Genomic DNA, 17,773 nt, shown 5'->3' on the forward strand with positions numbered 1-17,773 from the left:
CCAGAGCTTCCAGGAGCAACTGATAAAGCCCATGTGTTTTGGGAGGTAAAATAACAGAAGAGCACAAGAGAGAGAAACAGGAACTGGGACCTATATGCCTCCCATTCTGGGCTTGGAATAGCCTATTAAAATGGTACTGCCAACCCAAACATATTTCAGATGTTGCAGAGAGACTTATAAAATTCCCCAGGCAATTACTTCTAGTGGGGTCCGCAAAGACAAAAGCCTATGGCAAGTGTCCGCACAAGTCTATGGGTAGTATTGGAGATAAAACTAACATGACTTACTTGTATACTGGATGTGAGAGGTGAAAAAAACTAGATTTTTGGCTTGAGTGATTAGATGAATGAGGTCATTCAATGAGATGGGAAGCCTGGGAAAGGAATAGGTTTTAGGGAACAAGTAAATAACAATTTTACATTAGCTAATGAGATTTGAGACTCCTACTAGATGTACAAATACAGATGTTTAGTAGGCTATTAGGCCCACGGTCTAAAATGTAGAGGACCTGTTCAGTGTGAGGATTTACCTTGGAAATCATTATAATATAGGGGTATTTGAAGTGAGGGAGTTTACTAAGACTTACTCCGGAGAGGATTTAAGTAAAGAGGGGAAGAAAGCTCATGACCCAGCCCTGAAGCACTACAATATTTAGCAATCATGCCAAAGAGAAAGGGCCAGCAAATGAGTTTGAGAAAGTTTAGTCCCTGAAGCTGTAGGAAAAACAGACAAATTTTACGACTTCACAGTTAACTACCAGCATAACTTATTGCTTGTGTAATCTAGCTCCTTGCTAAAAGTGTTCCCAGACATTAAATGTGAAATGAACAAGGCATGACTATTTACTTTAGTGGTATTATTTTGGGCCAAAGCTGCTGACACTGAGATAGTACCTATTAAGCTGATACTACCTTAGAAGGTTGATTTATTTAAGAAAAAATTTAGAATTAGTGTTCTCTTTATTAATATTTATGTTAATGTCAATTATTAATTAATAAGTATTCAGTATCTGTCACATATTATATTTAATGTTAAATATTTAATATTAGTATCAGGCATTAAGAAAAATTTACAATTCATATTCTTTTTATTAATACTTGATATTAGGATAAGTCATGTAAGCTCTGTATGTATTCAAAATATTCTACTCTAAGCTATTTATATTCTGAGAAGTATTTCTGCAACTTCTAGTTATAAAATATTTTGTCATGGCAATTTAAAAAAATAATCCCTGTAAGCATTCTGAAACCTTTGAAAATCTTTATTGGTATGAGAATTTAGATTGTATGAGTTAGTTTTGGAGTCAAATTTGATTATGCCCATGATTTCAATGTGTTTTCAAATTTATAGTATCATTTGAATTATAATGACTCTATAGTGGTACATTATATGATTCATTTCAGAGGTGGCACTTAATCAGCAATGCTGTCATTTCTAACTACAACACAAATATGTGTCTATTATTCACCTTACCAGCCAGTACTCAGGGCCCAGCTACCTAATGAATAATGCCTGTTATTGAGTAAAATATGAATGTGCTGGGCAGGCTCTAAAATGGCCTCCAGTGATCCCTACCTCCTGATATTCACACCGTTGTGTCATCCCCTTTCCTGGAGTTTGGGCAAGACTTAGAAACTGTCTTCTAATAAATAGACTATGACAGAAATGACAGTATATCAATTCCAAGATTTGATTATAAAAAGCCTGTGACTGCCATCTTGGGAGCTCTTCCACACACCTGCCCTTGCTCCCTCTTGGACAGCTCAGTCTGGGAGGAGTTAGTTGACATTTATAAAGACACTCGGGCTGCCTAATTGGAGGTTCATGTGGTAAAGAATTGGCCAATAGCCAGTGAGGAAGTCTGCCAACAAACACATAAGTGATCTTATAAGTGAATCCTTCAGCTTCAGTCAAGTCTTGAGATGACCACAAACCTGGCCAACAGCTTGACTGTAACTTCATAAGACAATTTAGGCCAGAGATGCTCACTTAAGTTATACCCAGATTTCTGAACAACAGAAACTATGAGATAATAAATGTTTATTGTTTTAAGCCACTTAAGTTCTGTTGCACATCTATAGATGATAACGAATATAATGAGTAAACATATTCACACTACAGTGCTATTAACTTCCAAAGACAGTCATTAAATAATGATAAAATTGTCAACTCATTAAAAAGATATAACAATTGAAAATATATATACACCCAACATATATATTTAGAAGCAGTTAAATATATAAGGCAAATATTAACAGAACTGAAAGGAGAAACAGACAGCAAGACAATAATAGTAAGGGACTTCAACGCTGCACTTTCAACAACAGATAGATTGCCCAGACAAAATATCAGTAAGGACTCATTGGACTTAAACTACACTTTAGGCCAAATCAACCTAACAGACATACAGAACATTCCATCCATAAGCAGCAGAATATACATTCTTCTTAAGCAAACATGGAAATTTTCTAGGACAGATCATATGTTAGGTCACAAAACAAGTCTTAAACTTAAGACGATTGAAACTGTGTCAAGTATTTTTTCTGACTGTAATAGTATTAAACTAGAAATGAGTATGCGGAAGAAAACCGTAGAATCAACAAATACGTGGAAATTAAACAGCACACTCCTGAACAACCAGTAAGTCAAAGAAGATATCAAAAGAGAAATTTAAAAGTTCTTGAAAGAAATAAAAATGGAAACACAATGGACCAAAACATAAGGAATGCAGCAAAAGCAGTGAAAGGGAAGTTTATGAAGATAAACACCTACATTAAGAAAAAAGAAAACTCTCAAATAAACAATCTAATATTAAACCACAAGGTACTAAAACGAACAAACTAAGCCCAAAGTCAGCATAAAGAAAAAATAATACATATCCAAGAAGAAATCATTAAAATAAGGTCTAAAAAAATCAAAAACAATAAAAAGATCAATGAAATTAAAGTTGGTTTTTTTTTGAAAAGATAAACAAAATTAACAAATCTTTAGCTAAAGAAAGAGAAGACTCAAGTAAAATCAGGAATGAAAGAAGAGACATTACATCTGATACCACAGTAAATTAAAAGATTATGAGACTACTATGAACAGCTAGATGCCAACAAATTGTATGACATCAGAGAAATGGATACATTCCTAGAAACTTACAAACTTCCAAAACTAAATCATGAAGAAATTGAAATATGAACAGACCAATAACAAGTAAGGACACTGGATTAGTAATCAGAAATCTCTCAACAAATAAAGTCCAGGACCAGATGGACTGGTGAATTCTACCAAATATTTAAAGAATAAATAATACCAATTCATTTCAAACTCTTCCAAAAAATTGAAGAGGAGAAATACTTCCAAACTCTTTTTATGAGGCCAGCATTACCCTGATAAGGACATTACATGAAAAAAAATATTACAGACCAATTTCCTAATGAAGATAGATGCAAAATCCTCCACAAGATATAGACAAACCAAATTCAACAGTATATTAAAAGGATCATACACCATGATCAAGTGGGTGCAGGATGGTTCAACATATGTAAATGTGGCACAACACATTCACAGAATGAAGGACAAAACCATGCAGTCATATCAATAGATGCAGAAAAAGCATTAAACAAAATCCATTTTCTATTCATTTTCATGATTTAAAAAAAACCTCTTAACAAATTAAATATAGAAAACTTCATAGCTGACATTATACTCCACACTAAAAAGTTGGAAGGTTTTCTTCTATATAAGCTACAGGACAAAGATGCCCACTTCTAAAAAACATAGCACTGGAAGTTCTACTTAGAGCAATTAGGAAAGAAAAAGAAGTAAAAGTCATAAAAATTAGAAAGAAAGAAGATGACATAATCTATATATTGAAAACTCAAAAGACTTTACCAAAAAATAGTTAAGTGAATAAATGAATTTAGTAAAGTTGCAGCATACAAAATCAACATACAAAAATCAGTCATGTTTCTACACAATAACAATGAACTATTTCAATAAAATAATTAAGAAAATGATCTCATTTAAAATAGCATCAAAAAATAAAATACTTAGGAATAAACTTAACCAAGGAGGTGAAAGATCTGTACACTGAAAACTTAAGAAATTGATGAAAGAAATTGAAGAAGACATAAACAAACAGAAAGATATCCCATTGTCATAGTTAATATTATGTGACAACTTGACAGGGATAAGAGATACCCAGATAGCTACAAAACATTATTTTGGAGTGTATCTGTGAGCATGTTTGCACTGAGAGCCCAAACAAAACAAAAAAGTAGGAGAAAGTGTTATATTATTTGTTTTTTATTTGTCACTCTGTTTCTCCCCTCCATCTCCCTTTATTTAGGATTAACAGAATAGTTGTATTCCTTTTGACTATTTGGGCATAACTCTTTTTTAAAAATCGCTGCCTTAGGGATTGCACTATGCACCTTTAACCTGTCACAATATTGAACTAGTTAACATTAATATTGTACCACTTTTTGTAACATGTAAGAATGTTACAATATTATCATTCAATTTACTCCCTTCTTTGTGTTATGGTTTTTATATATTATAGATCTTCATACATTATGAACTTTGTTTCATTTGATTTCATGTGTTTTAGGCAAATTAAAAGAAAAATAAGTTTCTAAATTTCCAGTGCTCTTCATTTCCAACTATAGATGTGATTTTCTCTGTTTCTCTGCTTAAGAAATCCCTTCAGTATTTCTTGTTGTGCAGACCTGCTAGTGAAGAATTTTCTGTTTTTACTCATCTGAAAATTGTTTATTTTACCTTTATTTTTATTTTGAAGTATATTTCCATGGGATATAGAACTCTTAGTTGACCTTTCTTTCTTTTTCTTTTCTTTCAGTACTTTAAAGATGCAGTTCCTGATATTCTGGTTGTCCATTAGTTCTGAGAAAGCAGCAACCATTCATATTACTGTTACCCTTTATACAACAAATCATTTTTGTCTGCTTTCAAGATTTTCTATTGTTAGATTTCAGCAGTTTAACTATGATGTGCCTAAGAATAATATTTTCTTTTTTTTCTTTCTGAGACAGAGTCTTGCTCTGTCACCCAGGTTGGAGTGCAGAGGCATGTTCTCAGCTCACTGCAACCTCTGCCTCCCGGATTCAAGCAATTCTCCTGCCTCACCCTCCCGAGTAGCTGAGATTACAGGCACACCCCACCATGCCTGGCTAATTTTTGTATTTTTAGTAGAGACAGGGTTTCACCTTGTTGGCCAGGCTAGTCTCAAACTCCTGACCTCATGATCTGCCCGCCTCGGCCTCCCAAAGTGCTGGGATTACGGGTGTGAGCCATTGTGCCCGGCCAGAATGATATTTTCTATGTTTACCTTCTTTGGAGTTTGCTGAACTTCTTGAACCTGTACATTTATATGTTTTCAGACATTATTTTTTAAAAAAAATTTTGGTCCCATTTTCTCTTTCTTTCTCCTTTCTCTGTGAGACTACAATTACATGTTTGTTATATTTTTGTCACATTATTCCACAGGTCCGTAAAGCCCTGTTAACTTATTTTTTTTCATTTTCTATTCTTTCCTTTCTTCTGAGATATACAGAGATACTAACCAACCTTTAAGTTCATACTTGTTCTTTTGTCATGTTTAATCTTCTGTTAAGCCCATGCCATGCATTTTTATTTTGGATATTTTATATATTATTTATATTATTTTCATTATATGTATTTCATATTTCAGTCCATTTATTTTTAGCTTCAGAATCTCTACTGAGATTTCCCACACAAGTTTTTATTTTTAAAATTTATTTTTTATTTTTATGTGTACATAGTATGTGTATATATTTATATGGTACATGAAATATTTTGATACAGACATGCAATGTGAAATAAGCACATTATAGAAAATGAGGCATCTATCCTCTCAAACATTTGTCCTTTGCGTTATAAACAATACAATTATACTCTTTCAGCTATTTTAAAATATACAGTTAAATTATTTTGACTATAGTCACCGTGTTGTGCTATCAAATATTAGATATTTATTCTTTCTATTTTTTGTACCCATTAACCACCCCTACCTCCTCTCCACTGCCTACTACCCTTCCCAGCCTTCAGTAACCATCCTTCTACTCTCTATCTCCATGAATTCAGTTGTTTTGATTTTTACACCCACAAATAAGTGACAACATGAGATGTTTGTCTTGCTGCGCCTGGTTTATTTCACTTAACAGTTCCATCTGTGTTATTTCAAATGACAAGATCTCATTCTTTCTTATGGCTGAATAGTATTGTGTATATTTACCACATTTTCTTTATTTGTTCATCTGTTGATGGACACTTAGGTGGCTTCCAAACCTTGGCTATTGTGAACAGTGCTGCAACAAACATGGGAGTGCAGATATCTCTTCTCTTCAATAAACTCATTTCCCTTCTTTTGAGTATATATTCAGCAATGAGATTGCTGGAACATATAGTAGCTCTATTTTTAGATTTTTTAAGGAACCTCCAAACTGTTCTTCATAATGTTTGTAATAATTTTAATCATCATCAAAGGTGTACGAGGGTTCCCTTTTCTCCACATTCTTGCCAGCATTTGTTATTGCCTGTCTTTGGATATAAGCCGTTTTAAGTGGGGTAAGACGATATCTCACTGTAGTTTTGATTTGCATTTCTCTGATGATAAATATTGTTGAGTACTTTTTCATATACCTGTTTGCCATTTGTATGTCTTCTTTTAAGAAATGTCTTTTCAAATCTTCTGCCCATTTTTAAATTGGATTCAATTTTTTTCCTATAGAGTTGTTTGAATTCCTTATATATTCTCCTTATATAATCCCTTCTCAGATGGATAGTTTGAAAATATTTTCTCCCATTCTATGACTTGTTGATTGTATCCTTTGTTGTACAGAAGCTTTTTAACTTGATGTGATCCCATTTGTCCATTTTGGCTTTGGTTGCCTATGCTTGTGGGGTATTACTCAAGAAAATTTTTGCCCAGACCAATGTACTGACAAGTTTCCCCAATGTTTTCTTGTAGTAGTTTCATAGTGTGAAGTCTTAGATTTAGGTCTTTAATGCATTTTGATTTGATTTTTATACATGGCAAGAGATAGGGGTCTAGTTTCATTCTTCTGCATACGGATATCCAGTTTTCCCAGATCATTTATTGAAGAGACTGTTTTTTTCCCCAGTGTATTTTCTTGGCATACACTGGGGAAAATAAGTTCACTGTATGTGTATGGATTTGTTTCTGGGTTCTCTATTCTGTTCCATTTGTCTATATGTGTTTTTATGCCAGTACCATGCTGTTTTGGATACTATAGGTCTGTAGTACATCTTGAAGTCAGGTATGTGATTCCTCTGGTTTTGTTCTTTTCACTCAGGATAGCTCTAGCTATGATGTATCTTTTCTGGTTTCATGTAAATCTAGGATTGTTTTTTCTATTTCTGTGAAGAATGTCATTGGTATTCTGATAGGGATTGCATTGCATCCATAGATTCCTTTGGGTTGTATGAATATTTTAACAATATTGATTCTTCCAATTCATAAACATGGAATATCTTTCCATTTTTGTGTTTAATTTATTTCCATTTCAATTGTCTTTAATTTATTTCATCAATGCTTTATAGTCTTTATTATAGAGATATTTCACTTCTTTGGTTAATCCTTATGTATTCAATTTTGTTTGTGGCTATTGTAAATGTGATCACATTTTTATTTTTTTCAGATTGTTCAGTGTTGGCATATAGAAATGCTACTGATTCTTGTATGCTGATTTTGTATCCTGCAACTTTACTGAATTCATTTGTTATTTCTAATAGTTTTTCTGTGGAGTCTGTAGGTTTCTCCAAATATAAGATTATATCATCTGCAAACAAGGATGACTTCTTTCCAATTTGGGTGCTCTTTATTTTTTTCTCTTGTCTAATTGCTCTACCTAGGACTTCCATTACTATGTTGAACAACAGAGGTAAAAGTGGGCATCCTTGTCATGTTCCACATCTTAGAGAAAAGGCTTTCAGTTTTTCCCCCTTCTGTATGATATTAGCTGTGGGTCTGTTGTATATGGCTTTCATTGTGTGGAGGTATCCCTTTTTAAGGGATTTTATAATGATAGGATTTGAGGGATTTTATCATGACAAAAAGCAGAATGATTTTCACCCTTCATTCTGTTGATATGATGTAGCACATTGATTGATTTGCATATGTTAAAACAACCTTGTATTTCTGGGATAATTCCCATTAGGTCATGATGAATGCTTTGGTTTGAATTTGGTTTGCTAGTATTTTGTTGAGGATTTTCACATCAACATTCATCAAAGATACTGGTCTGTAGTTTTCCTTTTTGTTTGTTTTTGATGTGCCTTCATCTGGTTGTTATATTGGGGTGATACTGGCCTTCTAGAATGAGTTTGGAACTATTTCCTCCTCTATTTTTTGGAATAGTTTGAGTGGGGTTGATACTAGTTCTTCAAATATTTGGTAAAATTCAGCAGTGAAGTCATCAGATCCTGGACTTTTCTGTGCTGAGGGACTTTTTATTATGGCTTCAATCTCATTACTTGTTATTACTTTGTTCAGGTTTTGGATTTCTTCATGGTTCAATCTTAGAAGGTAGGAATTTAGCCATTTTCTCGAGATTTCCAATTTATTTGCATATACTTGCTCATAGTAGCCACTAATGAGCCTTTGAATTTTTGTGGTATCAATTGTAATGTCTCCTTTTTCATCTCTGATTTTACCTATTTGGGTCTTCTCCCTTTTTTCTTTATTAGTCTGGCTAAAGGTTAGTTAATTTTGTTTATCTTTTCCAAAAATCCCAACTTTTTGTTTAATTGATCTTTTGTATTGTTTTCATTTCAAATTCATTTATTTTGGCTCTGATCTTTATTATTCCTTTCCTTTTACTAATTTTTGGCTCAGTTTGCTCTTGTTTTTCTAGTTCTTTCAGAGGCATCATTAGGTTATTTATATAAAGGGTTTTTTTTAATTCTTTTTGAGACAGAGTCTCACTCTGTCATCCAGGCAGAAGTGCAGTGATGCGATCTTGGCTCACTGCAACCTCCACCTCCCAGGTTCAAGCAATTCTCATGCTTCAGCCTCCCAAATAGCTGGGATTACAGGCATGCACCACCATGCCTGGCTAATTTTTTGTATTTTTAGTAGAAACATGGTTTCACCATGTTGCCCAGGCTGGTCTCAAACTCCTAAACTCAGGCGATCCACCTACCTCAGCCTCCCAAAATACTAGGATTATAGGCGTGAGCAACCACACCCAGCCTGAAAGTTATTTTTCTTTCTTTTTTTTTTTTTTTTTCAGTTGGAGTCTCACTCTGTCACTCAGGCTGGAGTGCAGTGGTGCAATCTTGGCTCACTGCAACCTCTGCCTCCTGGGTTCAAGCAATTCAACTGCCTCAGCCTCTCAAGTAGCTGGGATTGTAATCCCAGATGCCCACCACTATGCCCAGCTAATTTTTGTATTTTTACTAAAGACGGGGTTTCACCATGTTGGCCAGGCTGGTCTCGAACTCCTGACCTCGTGATTCACCTGCCTCAGCTTCCCAAAGTGCTGAGATTACAGGCATGAGCCACCGTGCCTGGCTGAAGTTTCTTTTTTAATGTAGGCACTTATAGCTATAAATTTTTCTTTACTGCTTTCACTGTATCCCATAGGTTTTGTTATGTTGTTTCCATTATGATTTGTTTCAAGAAATTTTTCAGTTTCCTTCTTAATTTCTTCATTAACCCACTTGTCATTCATGGGTCTATTATTTAATTTCTACGTGCTTGTAGTTTCCAAAATTCTTCTTGTTGATTTCTAGTTTTATTCCATTGTAGTCAGAGAAGATGCTTGGTATTATTTCAGATTTGTTTAATGTTCTAAGACTTGTTTTGTGACCTAACATATGGTCTGTCCTTCAGAACAATCCACATGCTGAGGAAAAAAATGTGTATTCTGCAGCCATTGGATAAAATGTTCTGTAAATATCTGTTAGATCCATTTGTTCTATAATGCAGATTAAGCCCAATGTTTCTTTGTTGAGTTTCTGTCTGGAAGATCTGTCCAAAGCTGAAAGTGGGTGTTGAAATCTCCAGCTATTATTATATTGAGATCTATCTCTCCCTTTACCTCTAATAATATTTGCTTTATATAGCTGGGTACTCTAATGCTGGGGACATACATATTTACAATCATTATATCCTCTTGCTCAATTGAAAATTGTAACATTATATAATGATCTTGTCTCTTCTTGCAGGTTTTATATTGAAATCTATTTTGTCTGATTTAAGTACAGCTATTCCTGCTTTTTTTGTTTTCCATTGAGATGGAATATCTATTCTCATCCATTTATTTTCAGTCTCTGTGTGCCTTTATAGGTGAAATGATTGCTTGTAGGCAACAGATTATCGGGTCTTGTTTTTTCATCCATTCAGCCATTGTATGTCTTTTGATTGGAAGGTTTAGTTCATTTACATTCAATGTTATTATTGATACCTAGAGACTTACTCTTGCCATTTTGTTATTTGTTTTCTGATTGTTTGTGATCTTATCTTCCTTCTTACCTTCCTTCCTGTCTTCCTTTTAATGAAGGTAATTTTCTCTGGTGGTATGATTTAATTTCTTGCTTTTTGTTTTTTGTGTATGCATTGTATGATTTTTAATTTGAGGTTACCATGAGGTTTACAAATACTAGCTTATAATCCATACTAGTTTATAACCTCAAATAAATTTATTGATAATACTGAATACAAATATAGACAATTTTTTAAATTTTATGTTCAGGGGTACACGTGCAGGATGTGTAGGTTTGTTACACAGGTAAATGTGTGCCATTGTTGTTTGCTGTACAGATGGACCCATCACCTAGGTATTAATCCCAGCATCCATCAGCTATTCTTCCTAATGCTCTCCGTCCTCTCCCTACCAACCCCCCAACAGGCCCTAGTGTGTGTCATCCCCACCCCAACCATGTATTCATGTGTTCTCATCATTCAGTTCTCACTTATAAGTGAGAACATGTGGTATTTGGTTTTCTGTTCTTGAGTTAGTATGCTAAGGAAAATGGCCTCCAGCTCCATCCATGTCACTGTGAAGGACGTGATCTCATTCCTTTTTATGGTTACACAGTATTCCATGGTATATATGTACCACATTTTGTTTATCTAGTCTATCATTGATGGACATTTAGGTTGATTCCATGTGTTTGCTACTATGAATAGTGCTCCAATGAACATGTGTGTGCATGTGTCTTTATAATAGAAGGATTTCTATTCCTTCAGGTATATACCAAGTAATGGGATTGCTGGGTCAAATGGTATTTCTGCCTCTAGGTCTTTGAGGAATTGCCACACTGTCTTCCTCAGTGGTTGAACTAATTTACACTCCCCACAACAGTGTAAAAATGTTCCTTTTTCTCCACAACCTCACCAGCATCTGTTGTTTTTTGACTTTTTAGTAATAGCCGTTGTTAGTGTGAAATGATATCCCACTGTGGTTTTGATTTACATTTCTCTAATGATCAATGATGTTGAAATTTTTTTCATGTTTATTGGCTGTATGTATGTCTTCTTTCCAGAAGTGTCTACTCATGCCCTTTGCCCACTTTTTAATGGTTTTTTTGTCTTGTAAATTTGTTTAAGTTCCTTGCAGATGCAGGATATTAGACCTCTGTCGATGGACAGATTGCAAAAACTTTCTCCCATCCTGCAGGTTGTCTGTTCACTCTGATGATAGTTTCTTTTGCTGTGCAGAAGCTCTTTATTTAGATCCCATTTGTCATTTTTGCTTTCGTTGCAATTGTTTTTGGCATCTTTGTCATGAAATCTTTGCCCAGGCCTATGTCCTGAATGGTTTGCTTAGATTATCTTCTAGGGTTTTTATAGTTTTGATAACTCATTATTTTGATCTGATGACAACTTAACACTAATTGCATAAACAGACAAACATGCAAAAAGAAAACTAATAAAACTCTGTACTTTCACTTCATTCCCCTGCTTAACTTTTTGTTTTCTGTTTATGTTTTATTATACTGCCTATGTCTTGAAAAGTTGTTGTAATATATTACTTATGATTGGTTGATTTAGTCTTTCTACTTAAGATAAAGATAGTTTGCACACCACAATTACAGTGTTATCATATTCTTTGTTTTTCTGTGTGCTTACTATTACCAGTGAGTTTTGTACCTTCAGTTGATTTCCTTCTTGCTCATTAACATACTTTTCTTTCAGATTGAAGAACTCCCTTTAGCATTTCTTTTATGACAGGTCTGGTGTTGATGAAATCCCTCAGCTTTTGTTTGTCTGGGAAGATCTTTATTTCCCCTTTATGCTTGAAGAATATATTCACCAGATATAGTATTGTAGGATAAAAGTTTCATTTTTTCCCCTTTGGCACCTTAATTATGTCATGTCACTCTCTCCTGGCCTGTAAAGTTTTCACTGAAAAGTCTGCTGCCAGATGTATTGGAGCTCCATTGTATGTTATGTGTTTCTTTTCTCTTGCTGCTTTTGGGATCCTTTCTTTATCTTTGACCTTTGGGAGTTTGATTATTAGATGTCTTGAGGTAGTCTTTTTTGGGTTAAATCTTCCTAGTGTTCTATAACCTTCCTGTGGTTGAATGTTGATATCTGCCTCTAGGTTTGGGAAGTTCTCTGTTACTACTAGAATTTCTGCTTGATTCTTTTTAGTTATTTCAATCTTTATGTTAAATTTATGTGATAGAATTCTGATTCTTTCTCAGTGTTTTCTTAGATATAAGTTTCCTCAGCTATTTTGAATTCTCTCAAAGGTCACATGACTCTGTTGCTCCAGGATTGCTCCCTGGTTCCTTAGTTTAGTGAGGTCCTGTTTTTCGGGATGATATCAATGCTTGTAGATGTTCATCAGCATCTGGGCGTTGGAGAGTTAGGTATTTACTGTAGTCTTCAGTCTGAGCTTGTTTGTGCCCATCCTTCTTGGGAAGACATTCCAGGTATTTGAAGGAACTTGGGCCAATATCACTGTTGTTTTTGCAGACTCAAAGAAGTACCATCTTAGTGGTTTTGGATAAGATAGGAAATAATTCTCTGGATTACCATGCAGAAACTCTTGTTCTTTTCCCTTTCTTTCTCCCAAACAAATAGAGCCTTCTCTCTATGCTGAGCTAACTGGAACTGGAGGTGTGGTGATGTAAGTAACCCTGTGGCCACCAGCACCGGGACCGTGCGGGGTCTGACTTAGAGCCAGCACAGCATTGGGTCTTGCCCAAAGCCTGCTGTAACTACTATCTGGCTACCTCCTATGCTCACCCAAGGCCCTAGTACTCTATGATCAGAAGGTGGCAAAGCCAGCCAGGTTTGCGTCTTTCCCTTCAGGGTGGTGAGTTCCTCCAGGCCCGAGGCAGGTCCAGAGATGCTGTCTGGGGTCCAGAATTTGAGTCACAAACCTTAGAAATTTGCCTGATGTTTTATTCTACTGTGGCTAAGCTGGCACTCAAACCACAATACTAAGTTTTTCCTACTCTTCTCTTCCCTTTCCACAGGCAGATAAGCCTCTTTCTATGGCCACTACCACCCTCACCCCATGGGAGAATTCTACCAGTCCACCACTGATGTTCACTTAAAGCCCAAGGGCTCTTCCATCAGCTTGTGGTGAATGCTGCCAGGCCAGGGACACACCCTTCAAGGAAGTGCAATCCCCTCTCACCCAGGGTAGGTCCAGAAATGCTGTCTAAGAGCCTAGACCTGGACTCAAGACCCCAAATCTCTGCTTGTTGCTCTACCCCACTGTGGACAAGCTGGTACCTAAGGTGCAAGACAAAATCTCCTTTACTTTTCCCTCTGCTTTTCTCAAACAAAAGGAGTTTTCACCATAGCCACCACATCTGGGAATGTGCTAAGTCAGCATGTCTCAGAGCCCAGAACCCATGGGGTATTCCCTGGATATCGCTGCTGCTTATTTAGGGCCCAAGGGCTCTTTAGTAAGTAAGCGATAAGTCCTTCTGCCAGGTCTGGGTCATTCCCTTCAAGGCAGTGGGTTCTCTTTTGGCCCAGGGTGTTTCTAGAAAAGTCATCCAGCAGCTAGGGCCTGAAATGGGGACCTCACCACTCTGCCCAGTGCCCTATCCTATCCTAGAATCCAAGATGCAACACAAAGTCCTCTTCACTCCTCTCCTTAGACAGAAGGAAGGAGCTACTTTCATTGCCGTGAGCTGTGTAGCCTGTGGTTGTGGGAGGCGTAGCACAACCACTCCCATAGCAACCCTGCCTGATGTCTCCCTAAGTAAAATGCCACCCTCTGAGCCCAGCCCAGCACTAGGAGTTGCCTAGAATTGCAGTCCTTGTGTCCTAAACTGTCTTTACTAGGACCCTACAGCACTTTGGCCTGCAGCGGTGACGCTTGCCAAGAAACTCGAGTTCCAACCACTGGGATGGGTGATTCCCTTCTGTCTAGGTCTGATTCAAGTGCTGCTTCTTTGCACAGGTGCTGGCTGAGCCCAGCATGGCTTTGCTCTCCACTATGAGAGGACAGCACTGAGTTCAATATAAATCCTTGCATCACCGCACTCTCCCTTTCCCAAGTGCACAGACTCTCTGTGCCACATGGCCACTGCTTAGGGGTTTGGGAGTGTGTGTCGGCAATTCAAGACTAAAACTGGAAATTGTAATTGCTCACTTGATTTTGGATTCTTGTGGTGGTGCTTTTCTACGTACAGAGTTGTGAAAATTCGGCATTCCAGCAGTGGGGAGTGGGGGACAGGATGAATGGTGTAGGCTTTTATTCTGCCATCTTGCTCTGCCCCAGATTTTCTATTCATTTGGAAGATATCTTATTGCTGTATTCTAAGGCCCAGTCAGGAAGTAGAAAACTCACCAAAAATTTGAATAGGAAAATGTAATTAAAATAATTATTAACTAATAAGAAATAAAGAGAATTCCAAGGCATATTTAAATTGCAGATATAGAGAATAGCTACTGTTTCTAGGACAGAAGTAGAGTAACTAAGGAATAAATAAATATAGAATAAGTTACCTCTATTCCCAGGGCTGAGATTCAGATGTGATTGGAGGGAGTATGGCTATGGCTCCCCGGATGGCAGGAAAGTTAGTGATGTGCTTAATCTAGGGATGGCAAACAAAAACCACCTGCTGAAGTGCCCAGCCCAATGATACACTACTGAGAAGCTGCCTGATGAAGTATTGCTGAAATTCACTGGAAAGCCACCTTCTGGGTGTCATATTCTACAGGCTACCTCACACTCAGCAACCAGAATTTTCAAAAAATAAAAAATAAAAAGCATATCAGAATGAAGAAGAGAAAGAAGCCCCTTTCTCCTGCAATGTTCCTTCAGCACCTCCTATTACCAAGTCTTAAGGGCTCATGCCAAGCCTGGGCAACATAGTGAGACCCTATCTCTACCAAAAAAAATTTATTAGCCAGGCATAGTGGCACATGACTGTTGTCCTGGCTATTTGGGAGGCTGAGGCAGGAGGATCACTTGAGCCCACGAGTTTGAGATTCCAACAGGCTAAGGTCATGCCATTGCACTCCAGCATGGGTGACAGAGTAAGACCTTGTATCCAAATAAAATTTTTAAAATCTTAATATTGTGCTGACAAAAGAGAAAAGTTTATTCGCTCTAGCTATAAATCTTAAAGTAGGGAAAAGAGAGGTAGACTTGGAGCTGAGAGACAATAAACCGACGACATAGTTACAATAGCTGCTTTAAAATTGCTGTCTGCTAGTTCCAACATTTATGTTATCTTAGGGTTGATTTATTTTGACTCATTTTTCTCTTGACTATGAGTCACAGTTTTCTGTTTCTTTGCATGCCTGCTAATTTTTAATCTGTACTGGACATTGTGGATAATATTTTGCAGAGACTCTGGATTCTGTTATCATCTTCTGGATAATGTTGGTTTTTATTCTAACAGGCAGTTAAATTATTGGATGATCACTTCAAACTTGTAGAGGTTTCATACTTTTTGGAGTGTGTCTCATGGTTTATGCATAGATCTAGTATGAATCCTTAAGGTTTATATTTTGGGATAGTCTACTCCTGCAACATGAAATTCATGGGGTTTCCATGAAGAACTTGAGTTTACCAAACTGTTTCAATATGGCCAGACTCGAATTCCAAATTCTGTCTCCCTTATGAAGGGCAGCAATTGAAATCTCTCTCAGGATTTCAGCTGTTGCCTTCTGCTGGGTTCCTTAGAATCTCCCCCCTTATATGCACATCAGAGAGTAGCCAAGATTTGAGGACTGTTTATATAAACATTTGGGGGTTCTTTCTTCTATGGATTCCTCCTTGCCAGGATTTCCCACTCCATTTCCAACTTCTCAGGCAGCCCTTAATTCTGTTCTCTGGCACCTTAAGTCAATAACACAACAGCTTTCAACTTATTTCTAGCTATTCTGTGCCTTTCAGGCTAGATAGTTCCCACAGAGAAAAAGCCAATTTAAAGTGTACCTTATCCAGTGAAGTTTTTCCTCCTTTAAGGGTCATATCCTTCACAGTTTCTGGCCTGCTTTTTGGTACTCATAAGTTTCTGAAACAAACTCCTCCTCCTCGACGGTACCAAAAATAGACAAGATGATTTCTAACGGACATTCTTACTCTAAGAACTTTGGATACGACTTTGAGCAGTAGGTAGATCACAACACACATAGAAATGAATCTGTTTATTTTAATTAAAAGTGTTATAAGTTGTCATGTTAGTACAATTTGCACTGTATTCAATACATACTGACTATAGTTATAGATAGCATATTAATTATACTGGGGTATAATAAAGTAGAAAAATAGGACAAATGTAGCTGCATAATAATTTATCTGATTCCTTCTTTCAGAATCAGCTGTGTGTCTTCATAATAAATGACTTTATTTAGTTAATGAAGCATGCTTATAAAATGTGTTTGTATATGAAAAAGGATCAGCACAGTGTAGAATTTATATTGTTCCTGAACTTTCACTATGCTTCTCTTTGGAAACATATTCATGTTTCTGTATGGGTAAACTATTGCTCTAACACAATCTATTGAACATGGATGGTCTCCTGGGCAAAGCGTCAGGTCACATAGCACAGCTGGCTTAAGAGAAGTAATTGGAGAAAGGATTTATAGCTCAGTAACAAGCAGACATCTTCAGTGGCCTGTTTCTTTCTTTTCTCATTAACCTGTCTGAAGTTCCATTTCTTTGCAACTACCAGCTGCACATGGCTTCATCCTTGTTCAGCTGGATCTCAAATAAATCTAGTCTTGGGTAGTAATTCATCTTGTGTAAAAGAAAAAAAAAATGTGAAGAACAATAAGAAGAGTAGTTCCTCGGTGTAATGATGAAGAGTCACTAATCTCTGACTGCAGAGGGGAGATGCTTAGGGACAGCCTGTCTGTATTCCTTTCTCTCTATTTTATTAAGTGCTTCTGTGCTTTTCTTAATATAAGAGAAAATATTATACACTGCAAAAAAAACCAACATAGCACATGAAAGTAAAAAGGGAAAAATTTTTAGTTCACTATTAACCTGACTACATACTATAAAAAATGTTTATCATTATTATAAACATTTTGCTGTATAAACTTGCACAAAGTAGCACCATTCACTTCTTTACCTAAATGCACATCTATATTATTCATTTTAGTTGCAGTGTATTGTATGGATGTACATGCTTTTAAACTTCAGCTTTATTTTATCAATCTTCTACTAATAGGCGCTCAGTTTATTAGTTTATTTTGTTCTTGATTGATATTATGATGAGTATCCTTATACATGTATTGTTTTGCATTATTTCTACAAGTTTACAGAAGAAAGATTGTTGCATCAAGGGC

This window comes from Pongo pygmaeus, chromosome 9 (assembly GCF_028885625.2).
Source record: "Pongo pygmaeus isolate AG05252 chromosome 9, NHGRI_mPonPyg2-v2.0_pri, whole genome shotgun sequence".
NCBI classification, from domain to species: Eukaryota; Metazoa; Chordata; class Mammalia; order Primates; family Hominidae; genus Pongo; species Pongo pygmaeus.